At 36.6% G+C, this 17,992-nt stretch overlaps 1 protein-coding gene and 1 long non-coding RNA gene across 14 annotated transcripts in view; one reads left to right on the top strand and one right to left on the bottom strand.

Moving 5' to 3' along the window:
• LOC111772532 (uncharacterized) overlaps positions 1 to 318 on the bottom strand; it is a 63,531-nt gene extending 63,213 nt beyond the window's left edge. The window contains exon 1 of the long non-coding RNA XR_002806453.2: positions 223 to 318. This is a non-coding gene — a long non-coding RNA (uncharacterized lncRNA). The remainder of the gene's footprint in view (positions 1 to 222) is intronic.
• Positions 1 to 17,992, top strand: part of RAPGEF2 (Rap guanine nucleotide exchange factor 2) — a 244,967-nt gene that overhangs the window by 106,139 nt on the left and 120,836 nt on the right. The window lies entirely within an intron of this gene.

Raw genomic sequence — 17,992 nt, 5'->3', positions numbered from 1 at the left:
TTTGTTGTTCTTATAGTAGCAAGAGTCATAGTAATGGTAATAGTGTTGGTGGTGGTAGTAGTAGTAATAGAAGTGGTAATAGTTATAGTAGTAAATATAATGATAGAAAAATAGCGAAGGCTTTGATAGTGATTTCTATTTGCCAGGCACCATTCTAAAATCTTTATATATGTTGAATCATTTAGTTTCATAACCATCATTTGAGACAGGTGCAATTATTACCTGCATTTTGTGACTGAGAAAACTCTGGCAGTGTGAGATGGTGGATGGTTGTACTTCCTAGAATTCTGCCGAGGAAGTATGGAGTGACCCTGTGAACCAACTCCTATAATTCTAGAATTCTGTTTCCAGGAGGAATGGAGAATTGAATAGCAACACTTTCCTACTCCTTCAAACACAGGACCTACTATTTGGTCCCTTTTTGGAAACTCTAGCTCTTTTTGAACTTGGAAGAAAGTGTAGGCAAACAATATTTAAGCATTAGCATATTTTTAAAATTACATATAATTTTAATGTAAAAAGTGCTAATTACTATATAAATTATCAAAGATAAGGAGAAGGAAAAACATCAACTAAAATCTCTCCTCCAAGATAATTATTCTTTAATAGTATTCTAGAGTTTTTCTGTCTAGTCTCATGTGTGTGTTCCACATACTTAAGAGCATACTTTGTAAATAATTTAATATCTTGCTTATTTCAATTAAAGAACATATGTATGCATTGCCTCATAACATTAAAAACTCTTTATAAAGGCTTACTCTTTATAAATTTTAATGTCTGTTTAATATTCAGTCATTTGAACTTTCCACAATTTAGTTAGTGATTGTAAAGGGTAAATTTTTGATACTTTTTATTATAAATAATGCTATAATGAATGTGATTTGAAATTTATGCATCTTAAAACAGAGGTTAGTGATTTGATCATCATCTTGATACAAGGTCTGTTGTACAAACTAAATCTATAGACCGAGGTCCTAGAACAGTGAAGGAGCCTGTGATGGTCTTTCTTGACTACCAGCCATCATCAACTCGTCAAGTAACAGCTTGTTCTAACTTCTGGAAAGGGAAACTAATGTTTAGAAGATTGCTGTTCTAAAGAAAGATGACTTGCAGTTCAGACCTATTTCACGAACACATTGAACTCTGCGTCTTTATTTTAAAAGATGACATAAGTTGCTCTTTCTCTGGCTGGATGTCAAATGCATGCAAGTCAGTACTTTAATAGGATGAAGGAAGGAATGGTGTTTCAGACTGAATGACAAGCTAGTACTATATATAGCTTATTCCTTCACGTTGCACCTGGTGACATTTGCTCTGTCCAAGTTGTTTGTTCCCTTTGGAGATGTTGCCTTAGGAATAGTACTGAGATTGTTTTAACAAGAAAGAGTCTTCACTGGTACTATGCTAAAGGTTGACATTTGTGATTCATATATATTTCTCTCTCTAGAAAATACTGAGGCTTGATTTCATGTGGATTAGGTGTTAGAAACAGTCTGGTTTTATAAAACAACTAGTTCACAGATGATTCTCTACATTTACCATGTTTTTATCATGTTAGCCTGGAAATCGGTTATCAGTATATGTAATAAGTAACCTGATCATTCTCTTGAAAGTTTTAACTCATTTTGATAGGTAATTCATCCTTAAAAGTTAGTTTTGAATCAAAGTAGTTGGAGCAAAATTTTAATATTTTTAACTAATTCTCATGAAATTGCTTTGACATCTGATATTATCATGTAAGAAGGGTGTTATATACATTGCAGAAAATCTGTCATATGGCTTCCAGATTTCATTAGCTTTATTGAATTCCTCAAGTTCCTAAGTTGAATTCCTAAGTTGACACTTAGGCCAGCATTTTATGTTTTATTTTACTTTTAGACAGATAAGGGTTGTTTTGGTTGCATAGCTTTACTTTGGTTGTTCAAACGTGAATATTGTTCGTTGATAAGATTGATAACATTTATGGAATCTATGAATTCCTTCGTGACTGTCAGTGACGGCTTACTCACTTTTCCCCATTCCAAGCAATTTCAGTGATGTAAATGTTATTTTTGTGAGTTTTATTTTAGATTTATTAGAAATTTATCAAGTTTTGAAACATTGAGATTTGTACAATGGATGTAATGTCACTTATAATGTTGTTACATATAATGTCGCCCTAAGATAGGGCTAAACTCTTATTTGGAATACAATTTGTATTCTTGAAGCAATGTACAATTTATGGTTTTGTTTTTCTTAAAGTCTTATTTAAAATAAACTCAGTTTTTTTGTATGATCAGAAAGATGGTGAGCAAAGGTAATCGTGAAATGCAGCAAAGGTTGTTCTCGTTCTCATTTAGGAAAATGTCAGCTAGGACATTTGTCATAGATGAATATAGAAACAGTGTAAACTCCATGTGTGTCTCCAAACCTGTAAGCAAAGCAGTTGTGGTCACGGAGTAGTACAGGTCGTGTGCTGTATATCTCACTCCATGACGTACTGTTTACATCCATAGTCATGGTAGTTGATATGTTAAGACAATGACAGGCAGAGGCTAGTGAAATATCTTGAAGAAGGAGTTTTTTCACTCTAATTTTTCCAAAGGCTTCATTTACAACAGCAGTGGGGCTAGAAAGCAATAGATGAAAATTGTTTTATATAAAGTTGCAGGTTTAGGGGCCAGCCCCGTGGCCAAGTGGTTAAGTTTGTGTGCTCCACTCGGCAGACCATGGTTTCGCCAGTTCGGATCCTGGGCGTAGACATGGTATCACTCATCAGGCCACGCTGAGGCGGCATCCCACATAGCACAACTAGATAAGCCCACAACTAAAAATATACAACTGTGTACCAGGGGGCTTTGAGGAGAAAAAGGAAAAATAAAAATCTTTAAAGTTGCAGGTTTAGAAATTTTTTTTGTTTTTATTGAGTTCATAATAGTTTATGTCATGGTGAAGTTTCAGTTCTTCATTATTTCTTGTCTGTCGCCATATAAATGCTCCCCTTCACTCCCCACCCACCTTCCCCTGGTAACCACTGAACTGTTCTCTTTGTCTGTGTGTTTATCTTCCACACATGAGTGAAGTCATACAGTCTTTGTCTTTCTCAGCCTGGCTTATTTCACTTAACATAATACCCTCCAGGTCCATCCATGTTGTTGCAAATGGGGTGATTTTATCTTTTTTTTATGGCTGAGTAGTATTCCATTGTATATTTATACCACATCTTCTTTATCCAATCATTGGTCGATGGGCCCTTGGATTACTTCCATGTCTTGGCTATTGTGAATAGTGCTGCAGTGATAGAGATGCACAGATCACTTTGGATTGTTGATTTCAGGTTGTTTGGGTAGATACTCAGTAGTGGGATAGCTGGGTCATATGGTATTCCTATTTTTAGTTTTTTGAGGAATCTCCATACTGTTTTCCAGAGTGCCTGTACCAATTTGCATTCCCACCAGCAGTGTATAAGGGTTCCCTTTTCTCCACACCCTGTCCAATATTTGTTATTTTTAGTCTTAGTGATTATAGCCATTTTAACAAGTGTAAAATGGTATCTTAGTGTGGTTTTGATTTGTATTTCCCTGATGATTAGTGATGTTGAACATCTTTTCATGTGCTTATTGGCCATCTGTATCTCTTATTTGGAAAAATGTCTGTTCATAGCCTCTGCCCATTTTTTGATTGGTCTGTTTTTTTGTTGTTCAGTTGTGTAAGTTCTTTATATATTGTGGAGATTGGCTCCTTGTCAGTTGTATGATTTGCAAATATTTTCTCCCAGTTGGTGGGTTGTCTTTTTGTTTTGATCCTACTTTCTTTTGCCTTGCAGAAGCTCTTTAGTCTGATCAAGTCCCACTTGTTTATTTTTTCTTTTGTTTCCCTTGTCTGAGAAGACATGGTATTCGAAAAGATCATTTTAAGTTTGACAGCACAGAGTATATTACGTATATTTTCCTCCTCCAGAAGTTTTATCATTTCAGGACTTATCTTCAAGTCTTTTATCCATTTTGAGTTTACTTTTGCGTATGGCGTGAGATAATGGTCTACTTTCATTCTTTTGCAAGTGGTTGTCTAGATTTCCCAACACCATTTATTGAAGAGACTATCTTTTCTCCATTGTATGTTCTTGCCACCTTTGTGGAAGATAAGCTGTCTATAGATGTGCGGTTTTATTTCTGGGCTTTCAGTTCTGTTCCATTGATCTGTGTGCCTGTTTTTGTACCAGTACCATGCTGTTTTGATTACTATGGCTTTGTAGTACATTTTGAAGTCAGGGATTGTGATGCCTCCAGTTTTGTTCTTTTTTCTCAAGATTGCTTTAGCAATTCAGGGTCTTTGGTTGCCCTATATGAATTTTAGTATTCTTTATTCTATTTCTGTAAAGAATGCCATTGGGATTCTGGTTGGGATTGCATCGAGTCTATAGATTGCTTTGAATAGTATGGACATTTTAGCTATGTTTATTCTTCTGATCCATGTGCATGGAATCTCCTTTCATCTCTTTATGTCATCATCTATATCTTTCAATAATGTCTTTTAGTTTTCATTGTATAAGTCTTTTGCCTCCTTGGTTAAATTTATTCCTAGATATTTTATTCTTTTTGTTGGGATTGTAAATGGAATTGTATTCTTGAGTTCTCTTTCTGCAAGTTTGTGTAGAAATGCAACTGATTTTTGTCAGTTGATTTTGTACCTGGCAAATTTACTGTAGCTGTTGATTATTTCTAACAGTTTTCCAGTGGATTCTTTAGGATTTTCTATATGTAAGATCATTTGTCTGAGAATAGTGAGAGTTTCACTTCTTCGTTTCCTATTTGGATTCCTTTTCTTCCTTCCTTCCTTCCTTCCTCCCTCCCTCCCTCCCTCCCTCCCTCTCTCTCTCTCTCTCTCTCTCTCTCTCTCTCTCTCGCCTAATTGCTCCCGCCAAAACATCCAGTCCTATGTTGAATGACACTGCTGATAGTGAGCACCCTTGTCTTGCGCCTGTTCTCAGGGGGATGGCATTCAGTTTTTCCCTATTGAGTATGATGTTGGCTGTGGGTTTGTCATATATGGCCTTTATTATGTAGAGGTAATTTCCTTCTATCCCCATGTTGTTAAAGTTTTTATCCTAAATGGCTCTCAGATCTTATCAAATGCTTTCTCTGCATCTATTGAGATGATCATGTGGGTTTTAGTCCTCATTTTGTTAATGTGGTGTATCACACTGATTGATTTGCAGATGTTGAACCATCCCCATTTCCCTGGTATAAATCCCACTGGATCGTGATGTATGATTTTTTTGGATGTATTGCTGTTTTTGGGTTGCCAATATTTTGTTGAGGATTTTTGCCTCTATATTTGTCAACAGTTTTGGCCTGGAGTTTTCCTTTTTTGTGTTGTCCTTGTCAGGCTTTGGTATCAGAGTGATGTTGGCCTCGTAAAATGTGTTAGGAAGTGTTCCATCTTCCCTAATTTTTTGGAATAGCTTGAGAAGGATAGGTGTTAAATTCTCTCTGAAAGTTTGGTAGAATTCTCCAGAGAAGCTGTCTTGTCCTGGGCTTTTAATTCTTGAGATGCTTTTAATTACTGTTTCAATCACTTTACTTGTGATTGGTCTAATTCATATTATCTGTTTCTTCTTGATTCAGCTTTGGGAGGTTGTAAGAGTCTAAGAATTTATCCATTTCCTATAGATTGTTCAATTTGTTGACATATAGCTTTTCGTAGTATTTTCTTATAATCCATTGTATTTCTCTGGTATCTGTTGTAATTTCTCCTCTTTTATTTCTAATTTTATTTATCTGAGCTTTCTCTCTTTTTTTCTTTGTCAGTCTGGCCAGGGGTTTGTCAATTTTCTTTATCTTCTCAAAGACCCAGCTCTTTGTTTCATTGATCCTTTCTACTGTCTTTTTGTTTCTACTGTCTTTTTTGCATTTATTTCTGCTTTGATTTTTATTATTTCCCTCCTTCTGCTGACTTTGGGCTTTGTTCTTCTTTTTCTAATTCGGTTAGGTGTAGTTTGAGTTAGCTTATTTGGGATTTTTCTTGTTTGTTAAGGTGAGCCTGTATTGCAATGAATTTCTTTCTTAGTACTGCTTTTGCTGCATCCCATGTGAGTTGGTATGGTACATTTCATTTGTCTCCAGATATATTTTGATTTCTCCTTTAATTTCTTCAATGATCCCTTGGTTGTTCAGTAGCATGCTGTTTAGTGTCCACATCTTTGTCCCTTTCTCACTTTTTTTCTTGTAGTTAATCTCTAGTTCCATAGCAGTGTGGTCAGAAAAGGTGCTTGTTGTTATTTCAGTCTTCTTAAAGTTGTTGAGGCATGCCTTGTTTCTCACTGTATCGTCTATCCTTGAGAGTGTTCCAGGCGCACTTGAGAAGAATGTGTATTCTGCTGTTTTTGGATGGAGTGTTCTCTATATATCTATTAAGTCCAGCTGGTCTATCTTTTCATTTAATTCCACTGTTTGCTTGTTCACTTTCTGTCTGGATGATCTATCCATTGATGTGAGTGGAGTGTTTAGGTCCCCTTCTATTATTGTGTTGTTAATGTCTCCTTTCAGGTTTGTTAATATTTACTTTGTGTACTTGGTGCTCCTGTGTTGGGTGCATAGATATTTATAAGTGTTATGTCTTCTTGGAGGAGTGTCCCTTTGATGATTATATACTGCCCCTCTTTGTCCCTCTTTACCTATCTTGTCTTGAAGTTTACTTTGTCTGCTCTAAGTATTGCAACACCTGCTTTCTTTTGTTTGCTATCAGCTTGGGAGTATTGTCTTCTATCCTTACACTCGGAGCCTGTGTTTGTTGGAGCTGAGATATGTTTCCTGGAGGCAGCATGTTGTTCTTTAATCCATCTCATCACTCTGTGTCTTTTTATTGGAGAATTCAATCCATTTATATTAGAGTGACTGTTGATAAATGAGGGCTTAATGCTGTCCTTCCCTTGCTTGTTTTCTGGTTCTCCTGCATTTCCTTTGTTTCTAGTCCCATTTATTTTGGTCTACCAGTGAGTTACATATATTTTTACCTGGGGTTTCTTAATGTTCTCCTTATTTATTATTTCTGTCTCTGTTCCACTTTTTTGTTTAGTGATTATGCTGAGGTTTGTATCCCAAATCTTGTAGATATGTTAATCCATTTTCTGATGGCCTCTTATTTCCTTAGACTAAACTGATGCTGTCCCCTTCCTCTTCCCTTCCTATTTTGTTTTTGTCACATCTTGTTCTGTCTTGTGTTGTGAGTTTGTGGTTAAAATGACAAGATTACAAGATTATGATTGGTTTTGGTGTTTTCCTCCCCTTTATCTTTAATGCTATACTGGAGTATTTGCTAACCTGTTCTGATGTATAGCTACAATTTTCTGAGTTTTTCTATGTATTTATCTCTGTACTTCAGGCCTTGTATTCTCTTTCTCCCTTTCTTTTTTTTTTTAATTATGATGGCCTTCTTGTGGTGGGGGGGTCTTGTGGCTATGAACTCCCTTAGTTTTTGTTTATCTGGGAAAGTTTATATTTCTCCATCATATCTGAATAATATTTTCACAGGATAGCGTATTCTTGACTAAAAGTTTTTCTCCGTGAAAGATTTGAATATGTCATTCCAATCTCTCCTAGCCTGTAAGGTTTCTGCAGAGAAATTTGCTGAAAGCCTGATAGGAATTCCTTTGTAGGTTATTTTGTTCTACCTTGCTGCTGTTAGTATTTTTTGTTTGTCATTAACTTTTGCCAGTTTCACTACTATATACCTTGCAGTAAGCCTTTTTATATTGACATATTTAGAAGATCTCACTACTATATGCCTTGCAGTAGGCCTTTTTACATTGACATACTTAGGATTTCTGGTAGCCTCTTTCATATGGATTTCCATCTCCTTCTCCAGGTTTAGGAAGTTCTCTGCTGTTATTTCTTTGAACAAACTTTCTGCTCTGTTCTTCTCTTCTCCTTCTTGAATACGTATAATTCTTATGTTGCATTTCCTAATTGAGTTGGATATTTCTTGGAGACTTTCTTCATTTCTTTTTAGTCTTAGTTCTCTCTCCTTGTCTATCTGGAGCATTTCAGTATGTCTATCCTTGATTATGCCGATTTGCTCCTCTGTGATATCTGTTTGAGTGTTCAGGGAATCCATAGTTTGTTTTATCTCATCTATTATGTCTTTCATCTCCAATATTTCTGATTGCTTCTTTATAGTTTCCATCTCTTTTGTGAAGTAGCTCTTGAACTTGTTGAATTGTTTCTCTGCATCCTCTTTTAACTTGTTCAGTTTTTTGATGATAGATATTTTTAATTCTCTGTCTATTTAGATTACATATTTCTGTGTGCTCATGACTGATTTCTGGGCATTTGTCATTTTCTCTATGGTCTGGAGATTTAATATGATTTTTGATACTGCTAGAGACTGTGGCTCTGTTCTTTCACATTGTCATATTATTTGGTCACTGTTACCACCTGTCAGCACTGGATTGGGGTTGAGTGCTGTGTATTCTGAGCCCTCTGTGATCCTCTGGGATCCCAGGTTTTTCAGCTGGTGTGATCAGGTGGCGGCAAAGGGCTTTCTTCTGCGTGTTCTTAGGGTTTTCTCGCTCTGCCCTCGCTCTCTGCTCTCCTGCAGTGTTGGCTTGATGAAGTCAGTCCCGTGATAGCTCATCACCTCGGTAGGAGGCTTGCCCCTAGGCTGCGAGGGACCTTGGGGATCTTTGACGTTCCTGCAAAGGGGTGCCCCATCCCCCATTCCTTCCCTCTCAGAGGCCATGCACAATCCTCGGTTTGCAGTCTTTTAGGGAGGGAGCAACGCTTTCTCTTACACTGTCCCACCTCCTTCCTGCATGGCTCCAGCCTCTCTACCAACCAACATATGGCTGGGTGGGTCTCTCAGATGTCTTTTGTGTTGTGTGGATGGTCTCTGTTGAAATATGAATGTCTTTTTCATTGTATTATGGAGAGGAGAGTTCACCGGGAGAGCTCACTCTGCCATGATGCTGATGTCACTTCCAAAATAGGTAGTATCACCACTCTAGCTTCCATTGCACCCTGTAGGCAGAGATCCAGAGACTAACGTGGTAATAGAAATGGTTTTTTTAAATGTACTTTTGGTTTATTTTATGTAATGGGCAGGAAGATATTAATAACATTTATTGCCCTAATGTGCTCTGTGTCAGTGTATTTATGGAATTTTAATAAATTGTTATACACTTTATATTTTTTCACTTTTAAAATTGCCCCGTTCTATAAATGCTGAAGCCTATTTTATCATAAAGTCACAGTATAATAACTTGGATTAATATGTTATTTTTTGTCTACTAGCTTCTTTGAAAGGCTGAAAATTCTAATTTAGTTATTAAAGATAGGCTTAGACTGTGTTTCTAAACTTTCACCTTGCTATTTGGATTATTTGTTGGTGAAGGAGACCGTTTACCAAGACTGTACATTAACTCATAGAATTGAAATCTTTTTCTACTAATTTATCAATCATTTTTGCATTATTTGCACAAACAGTATTCTAGATATTTAAGACATGAAGCATTATTGTTATGCAGACTCTTCTTTGAATTTACATTGGTCTGAATCCTGGAGAAAGACCACTCCTGTTAAAATGTTGAACTTGATTTTCTCAACAGAATCAATTTTATCATAGAGGCCTCCAAGGAAGGGCCTTTTTTTTTTAAGATTTTATTTTTTCCTTTTTCTCCCCAAAGCCCCCTAGTACATAGTTGTATATTCTGCGTTGTGGGTTCTTCTAGTTGTGGCATATGGGACGCTGCCTCAGCGTGGTTTGATGAGCAATGCCATGTCTGCGCCCAGGATTCGAACTAACGAAACACTGGGCCGCCTGCATCGGAGCGCGCGAACTTAACCACTTGGCCATGAAGCCAGCCCCAGGAAGGGCCTTTTAATAGAAATGATCATGCACACCATATTTAATCATAAAAAAAAATACTGTCTTTATTGCTTTGATAGTTAAGAACTTTCTATAGTTTTCATATACATAGCAATTGGTAAACAATCTCTTTACTTCATCTCAATGTGGTGGCAGGGTAGGGGCTGTAAACTTGAAGGAAAAGATAAGCCCAGGCTGGCTGTAAGCCTAGGAACTTGGAAGATGCCAAGAGAAGGGTTGTAATTAAAGCTGGAGCCAGGGGAATTGGGGACAAAGACCTATACAGAAGGGTGAAGGCTTCTAATGGACGGACGTTAAGGTCTAGCTTCCACATTATGTCAGACATCAGACCTAGTAGACAGGGTAATCTGTACACTACATGTCATAAAAAATTATGCCTGTAACTGGCAAAGCACTGCCAATGAGAACTGTTGAACATTGAAATGCCATCAAAATTTAGGATTGTTTCATGGGCTGTTTTCATATTTATGGGTTATTCTGTCTCATTCTTAAATAGGTTTGGTAGAGTTGAAATCTTGTGGCATGTTTCCATGTTATTTCAAACATTAGTTGAAACTTGCATTAGGTCCTATTGTATGGTTTCTACATTAAGTTCTGGACTCTACCAAGGAAGCAAGATGATCTGTTCCCTGCTGTCATGTAATTTAATATGTGGTTGAGGAGATGAGGCAGTCGTATGTGAAACATGAAAAAAATTGCCAGGTCATTAAATAGTACAATGTAAATTGATATAGCAAAGACCACATGGAATGCAAAATTCCTTCAAAGACAGGGGGATTTTAATGTATGTGGATGGTAACGAAGGGTGACTCTTAAGGAAGTGAATTTTGAGTTGGATTTATGATTTAGATTGTTGGACAATGGTTGGAAAGCAAATCTGGACAGAGTAGAGAGCATGAGTGATGGCACAGAAATAGGATTGAGGGAGGGCAGTGCAAACGTAAGCAGTGGCTTGAGTGAAAGCACAAGAATAGGATCATTTATCTAGAATAGAACTGCACTTCAGGGTGTGAAGTAGTTGCGAAAGCATTGGTGATGGTGCCATTAATGAGAGGTCTAGTTTACAAAGCATAACTTGGTTGGAAAAGCTAGCTTGTTGGTAAGTTAGGTCTCAAGTAACATTAGCAGGAGATTGAGAGAAATGCATGAATCATTTATTTGTACCACATTGCCTGTGTCCATTTACAATTAATGTTTCTCTTTCATTGATACCAAATATATCCACAGTTTAAAAATTAAAATTATACTATGGTACTCTCAATAATCACATTTTAAATTAGAGCTGGCAGCTATAATGAGGATAAGTGGGGAAACAAGACATTTAACTAATCAGTTCTGAGAGGCTGAAATACTATTCTCATTATGATTCACATGACAAACAATGAGCTACTTGAGTTTAAAAATCACAGGCCTACTTTCTGCTTGCCAGTGCTACATGATAAGTTAATTGATTGCTCTGAGAAGTTGCTAGTTTTTTTCAGTAATAAAAGAGGGTGAAACAAAGGAAGAATGATTCTGTATGTGGTAGGGACTTGAAGACACAATTAAATATTCCTTATTTCTTGTAAAGAGCTGTGTAGGATTAGAAAATCATATTCTTGAAAGAGTGCACATCTGTTACGTCATGTGATGCCTTATTGAAGATGGAGTATGGCATTGTAAAAACAACTCACTGTCATGTTATAGAAGGGTAACTTTATTGGACATTAAATGTAACCAAAAGGTATGAAGAAAAGTGAGGATCAGAATTCTGGAAATTGCACATTACAGGTAAGATTTACCTTCAGGTATTGGCAAAATCCTGACCATGGATAGCACAGATTAAGCATGGAATGAGAAGAGTGGTTATTGAAGAAGGAATGGGAAAAATAAAAGAAAAACTAGAAATCATCTTAAAACAGTCCTCACTGAGTTTTAAAAATAATGTATTGGTCTTACATTCCTTTCCACTCACCATGGGAAGATATCAGTAACTTATAACAGGATTAAATGAGGTGATACATAAGCTTTTCAGAAGTTTTCTTTATAGCCAGCAGTATTAGAAGTTGTTTATTTCTTTAAAAGAAAAACTCTCTCCCTCCCTTCCTCCACCCGTCCCTTCCTCCCTCTCTTCCTTTCTTACATTCAAGAGAAACCATAAGACTTTGTTTAATTCATATTTGGAATGACCCTAAAGTTAGTGAATGATAGCAGAATTAGTAAGAGCTAATAAGTTATAAGAACTACTTATCTCAGCCATTGTCGTATACAACCATTATCACATTATTTTGCAGAAGCAGATGATTGGGGCCTCCAGTTGGCCCGTTAATGAAGACAGTGGGTTAGGCAGGGAATCATAGAAATGTACTTCTATTTTAACTTTAAAATATTCAATTTGACCTATGCATATAAACCTGTACGTATAAAGTGAATATATAGTTAGATTAGTATGTGCACATATATGCATGGATATGTATTGATGTGTATCTGTGTGTCAATCAGGCTTCTTGGACTTGACTGCTTTCCCCTCAGTTCTTCTATAGATATTTTCCCCACACCTAATCAGCAGCAGTTTAAAAAAACTGGCGTGTCTGTACCAAGATTGCCAAAGCATTCTACTTCATTGGTTAAGTAATGATTACGTTAAACAGATAATTATGAAGAATGGATGGTAAATGTATTGTTATTTTAAAATATTAATCTTTTAAACCTAATCAGTGCAAGGGATAGTGTCTAACAATTTAATATCTTAGGAGGATTGTTTACCAAAAAGATTATCGAAAGTGATGAGTGAGCCACCCCTGATGGCCTAGTGATTAAAGTTCAGCATGTTCCACTCCAGGGGCCCAGGTTCAGTTCTTGGGTGCAGAATAATGCTGCTCGTCTGTCAGTAGCCATGCTGTGGCGATGGCTCACATAAAAAAGAAAAAGAGGAAGATTGGCAACAGATGTTAGCTCAGGGCAAATCTTTCCCAGCAAATAAATAAATAAATAAATAGATACATACATAAAGTGATGAGCAAAATGACTGGAACCGACTTCTAGAATCAAACATTACCTTGGGCTATTAGTTATGTCTTCTTAAGAAAGTCCTCAACTGGATGATGCTCAATTAGTATTAATGAGCCCTTTTGACCTGTCTCCCAAATTGCTCACCTGAAATTTTTATATGCATATGCTTCTGTCTTACTCATTTATCCTACAAATATTATTGAGGACCTCTTCTGTGCCTGCCTAGAATATGGTGCTGAAACACAGAGATCCTGTTTGTGTGTCATCCAAGCCAAGAGATAAAACATATTTTGAGAAGGTAGAGGGGTCAGTTTGTCCCGTGCTGCAAAGAGATTTAATAAGGTGAGATTAGGGACATGATCTTTGGATGTAGCAACATGGAGTTCATAGGTGACCTGAGCAAACCAGTCTCAGTGAAGTAGTGGAGCTGGTTGAGGAGACAATGGGAAGGGAAGAACTAACAGAAGAGAAATTTCATCATTTCAAGAAATTTTATTGAGAAGAGGAGTGGGGAAACAGTATGGTGGCTGGGAGTTGTGAAATCAAGAGAGATTTGCTTCTTTAAAATTAGAAGATGCTAGTGTGTGTTTGTATGTTGGTGGAATGATCAGTAGAGAGGGGTAAAAGGATAATGCAGGAAAGGGGATGGAATTGCAGAAGTGGACGAAACCCACGAAGGGGGAAGTGTTAGCTTTGGAAATAGTGAAAGAGCTTCACCCTTTTTACAGGCTTTTGGTAAGAGCTGTAGATCAGTGGGTAGATTGGGGAGTTCAATGGTGGGTATTTAGCAGTTTTGATGAGGGAGAAAAGTGGTGAAACAAAGGGGATGTTGAGTGCGCATTTGATATTTGTGGTCATAGATTTATGTTTGTTTTTTGTCCTAGCAACTTTCAGCTGTTTAGAGGCAACCATGGAGAAAGTGGGTAGTTGGGTGTTGCTCGGGTATGAGCTTTGCCATTGCATAAAGGAAACAAAAAGAAGGGTGCAGGAGTTGAGAATGTGTCTGGAACACTCATAACTTATGTGGATTTGCTCCAGGTCCCTTGAGCTCTAGATAGCATGTCTGAAATGCAACAAGCACCTACAAGTCTGCTTGGCCTTTTTCTACCGCTAATGGCTTTAATAAACAGCTAGTCACCTAATCTAGAAATTTCTATGAGTCTCAATTCTGACCTCTTTTCTCCCCTGACAATTGGCTTTTTAGAAAATAACACTTCAGAGTTAGGAATGACAGTATCTGTCAAATCAAATGCCTCTATCACTACTGCCGGTGCCCTTGTTCAGATGTCACCTGCTCTATTGAAGTAGGTTCCTGTATCGCCTTCAATACTTCTATAGTGTCACCATATCATTGTTTAAAAGCACAGATTTTTTTCCTGTTGATCCCTTGCATAATGAGCTTAAGTGACTTCCAACTGCCAAAGAGATAAAATCCAGACTCCTTAGTGAGACTTACAGGGCAGCTTAAAATATTTCCAACCTACAATATTCCTTACACTCTCTCCAGACACCTGAGCTGATCCACTGTGGTCTGATCCTACCTGTGCCAGGTTGTTCTCTCTGCCTGGGACATCCACATCATTGTTGCTGCCTTCACTCCCACCCTTCCTTACCCACCTGTAAAAACCACATGTTTTATTCTCTGGGAATCCTACCCTTGTATTCCTGTCAGGATTAACTATTTCATATCTATTCTAAACTGTTAGATTTTTCAAGGGCATGGGCTGTATTATTCATCTTTGCTTCCCCAGTGCCTAGCACATAGCAGACATTTGATAAATATTTGTTGAATTAAAGTGGCTCAGGACTATATTTTTAACTTTCCCTTTTTAAAAAAGTCACTTTTAAAAAGAGTTTAACAATATTATGCTAGAAATAACTTTTCAGTAACCTATGATTTTTTGAAAGTCAAGTTAATACAGAGGAGAAGAGTTGGGAAAAGAATGAGGCTGAGCCATAATGGAAGAAGGAGTCTGGGGAAGCTCCTGAGAAGATGGTATTGGTCAGTCTGTGCAGGGGTCCAGAAGAGGGGGTAAAAGGCAAACGGTATCTTCTTGGATATTGTTTTGCTTACTGTATTAATTACAATTAGTTTTGGTTTCATAAACACAGCAGGAACTACTTTTTCTCTTGTGTAAAAGAACCCTGAAGGTAGATGGTCCAGGATGGTTTAGTGGCTCCAACAGTGTTGAAAAAGTTCTAGGCTTCCACCTTTTCCTCTACTCACGCTAGCACATAGCTTCCATTTTCAGCATCAGTTCACAGCACAGGGTGGCTGCCGAAATCCAGCTATCCTGTCTGCAATGGAAGCTGGAAGCAGGAGGAAAGGCAGAACAGCAAAAAAGTTAACTCCCATCCAAATCAGATTCCTTGAAACAACGTTTCTTTTTGTATCGCATTGTCCAGATGTAGTCAGATGGCCGCTTAGGGTCTCCCAGGAGGCTGAGACATGCAGTCTTTTATTCTGAGGTGCAAACGTGCTTGCTAAAAATAATAATGTAAAAATATCTTTCTAAGGAGAAAGAGGAAAAGAGACATTGGAGTAGACAACCAGCAGTCTTTGTTAGACTTGCTCTTTGGTTTAGCCTCACATTCTCTTAGTTGTTAATTATCTTCCTTTGCTACTTCATTCTTCTCCTCAGACCTGTGTACACACTCTTCATCTACTTAGCCACACTCCTTCAGGTGTTACATCATCTATAATTTGTACTTGTCCTACCTAAAGTTGACTCAAGTCCAGGTATTCCCATGACACACAGGTATAAGGTAAAGGTATTTATTAAAGATTTTAAGGAAATCCTGGGAAAGAGTTCCAAATAAGGAAATAAAATAATGAAACAACTGTTAACTTGGTTTGACTAGAGTTGATGATATTGAAGGGAGAGGTTAGTTACACTTGATGTAAATACATTCCATGTTAAATTTGAAATAAGGTTGATCTCTAAATTAAAGGAATAGAATAAAATATGTAAAAGATACAATGGGATATACTAAAATTCCCCTTTCGGTTATTAAGTGTACTTTCTGCTTCAGTATGAAACGTCTTCATCCTGGAAAGCTAACATGATTTTTAGCATTATTTAGATCACCCCTGCCCCTTTTAAATCATATTCTGATGAGATGCCTGATGCACAGAGCAAAGTGGTTCTCTAGAGAGAGAGTTCAATTGCTGGATCAATTTGGGAATTTGGTTGCTATAACTACAACTTTGCAGGTGTGCTGTACATATAATGCAGGCTTTCGTAGTCCTTGGAAGAGTCGCATTGGTAGTGTCTGACAAAGTAAGTAGCCTTAAAGAGAAGGACTGATGTTTTTGTGTGTATGGTTGATGTGATAGCACAAGTCATCTGATACTTGAAGTCTTCAGTCAGGGAGTTTGTCATTTGTGATCCTTGGTATGAATGAGCGTGTGAGAGTTCACCCTGGAAGTCCTTATTTGCAGTGATGTTTGGATTTCTCTTGCAAAAGTAAACGTTATATTTCATAAAGGTTTTAAAGTCTGACATCGGCGTGTCAGTGAAATACAATTGTTTTTCCCTGTAAAATGTTGGAATTGTTTATCTGCTGCTAAGTGTAAAGGAACTCACAACCTTTATTTGTGCCACACTTATTTTGGAGGAGGGTTAGTTTGGAGGGATGTGTGAATTACTGTTTCACCTGTATGAATTCCAGGTGTCCTAAAATATATTGCAACTAATTTTGTTTTTGTTTAAAGAACCATTCTTTCAATATGGGAAACGCTAATAGAAAAATAAGAGTAAGAATATTAAGAGAGATTGATATATGAAGCAAATTATACTTGGTGATATTGGAATGTCTTTATTAAAGTAAAAATTTTCAAGAATTAAATAGTTGAAATAAAGTGAAGTAATATCTGACATGTATATCACTGCCTTCTTTATGTTAGAATTTAAATAAATATAATGTGGATTTAAAAGCTATGTGCTTAGTATTTATCACTGATGAGAATATTGAACTGTGAGTTCGAAATACTAAAAAATATTTCCTTAGATGTTTCTTACTTCTGCCGCACATTTCTGGCTTTTTGGGCCCTGCATATTTTTTTCAATTAAATATAAAATATAAATTCTGGTATTGGATGTTCACGTGTTACAGATCTACATAAACATTAAATAACTATTTTCCTAGTTATACCTTTATCTAAGTAGTTTTTTGAGTCAGATATTTCAGGACAGTTTTTACTTTCTATTTTTTATTGACGGCTTACTTTATGTTTATTAGATATAAACTGCTTAGTGTATCAGTTTCATTTAGATAATGTTATTTCTTAATTAAAAGTAATTTGAAAAATTAGAGCAATGGTCAAAATCTGTTGAGTTCTTTCTTGTGTTTTATTTTTATTATTGTTTTTGGTTCATTAAGGTGAATTTAGAAAGCCATCATTAAATATTCATACTTAATGCAGTTTTACAAATAGGAAAACTTAAATTTAGAGTATTCTATTCATCAGTCTAAATCCTATGTATTTCAGGGTGTATATATCAGAGGTTTTCTGCTTCCATGATGGTTTAAGTTGTCCAAAATAATAATTAATTAATTGTTATTCAGAATCTCGAGACGATTTCAGTTTACCACTTTGTCACCTGATTTTGAATTTTAACTTATGATATAATCTTGGAAACGTAGAATGAAGAGTTGTCTGTGAATAGGGTCTTCCAGGTTTTATAATCATTATCCCATTTAAGTGAACTTTTTTTTTAGTTGTTGTATAATTGGCATATATTAGGTAAACTTTACAAACCTTTATATATAGTTTGTTTTGTGTATGGAAGCATCGTTGTGGTGAAAGCAGAGATTTCTTTCATTGATTATGCACGTCAGAGTATAAGTAATTGTAGTCCTTGAAATATGGTAGAAAAGAGCTGTCTGTTTGGTAACTTTAGTTAGTAGTAGTTTGATAACTACTCAAGCCCAAGAAGTATGAGTTTTAATTTTTCTAAGAGTGTGCTTGTGGAATAATAAGTAGAAAAGACACTGGATTAGAGTCATTGTGTTTGATAATAAAGATGGTTAGAAGATGAAGACTATGAAAGGTAATCGACCAAGGTAGAGGTTTCCAAACCTGGCTAGGTGTTAGATTCACCTGGCTTAGGGTGGGTGAAATACTGAGGCCCAG

This window comes from Equus caballus, chromosome 2, assembly GCF_041296265.1.
Source record: "Equus caballus isolate H_3958 breed thoroughbred chromosome 2, TB-T2T, whole genome shotgun sequence".
NCBI lineage: Eukaryota > Metazoa > Chordata > Mammalia > Perissodactyla > Equidae > Equus > Equus caballus.
Note: the sequence above shows the minus strand (reverse complement) of the source record. Positions and strands in the feature narration are given on the sequence as shown.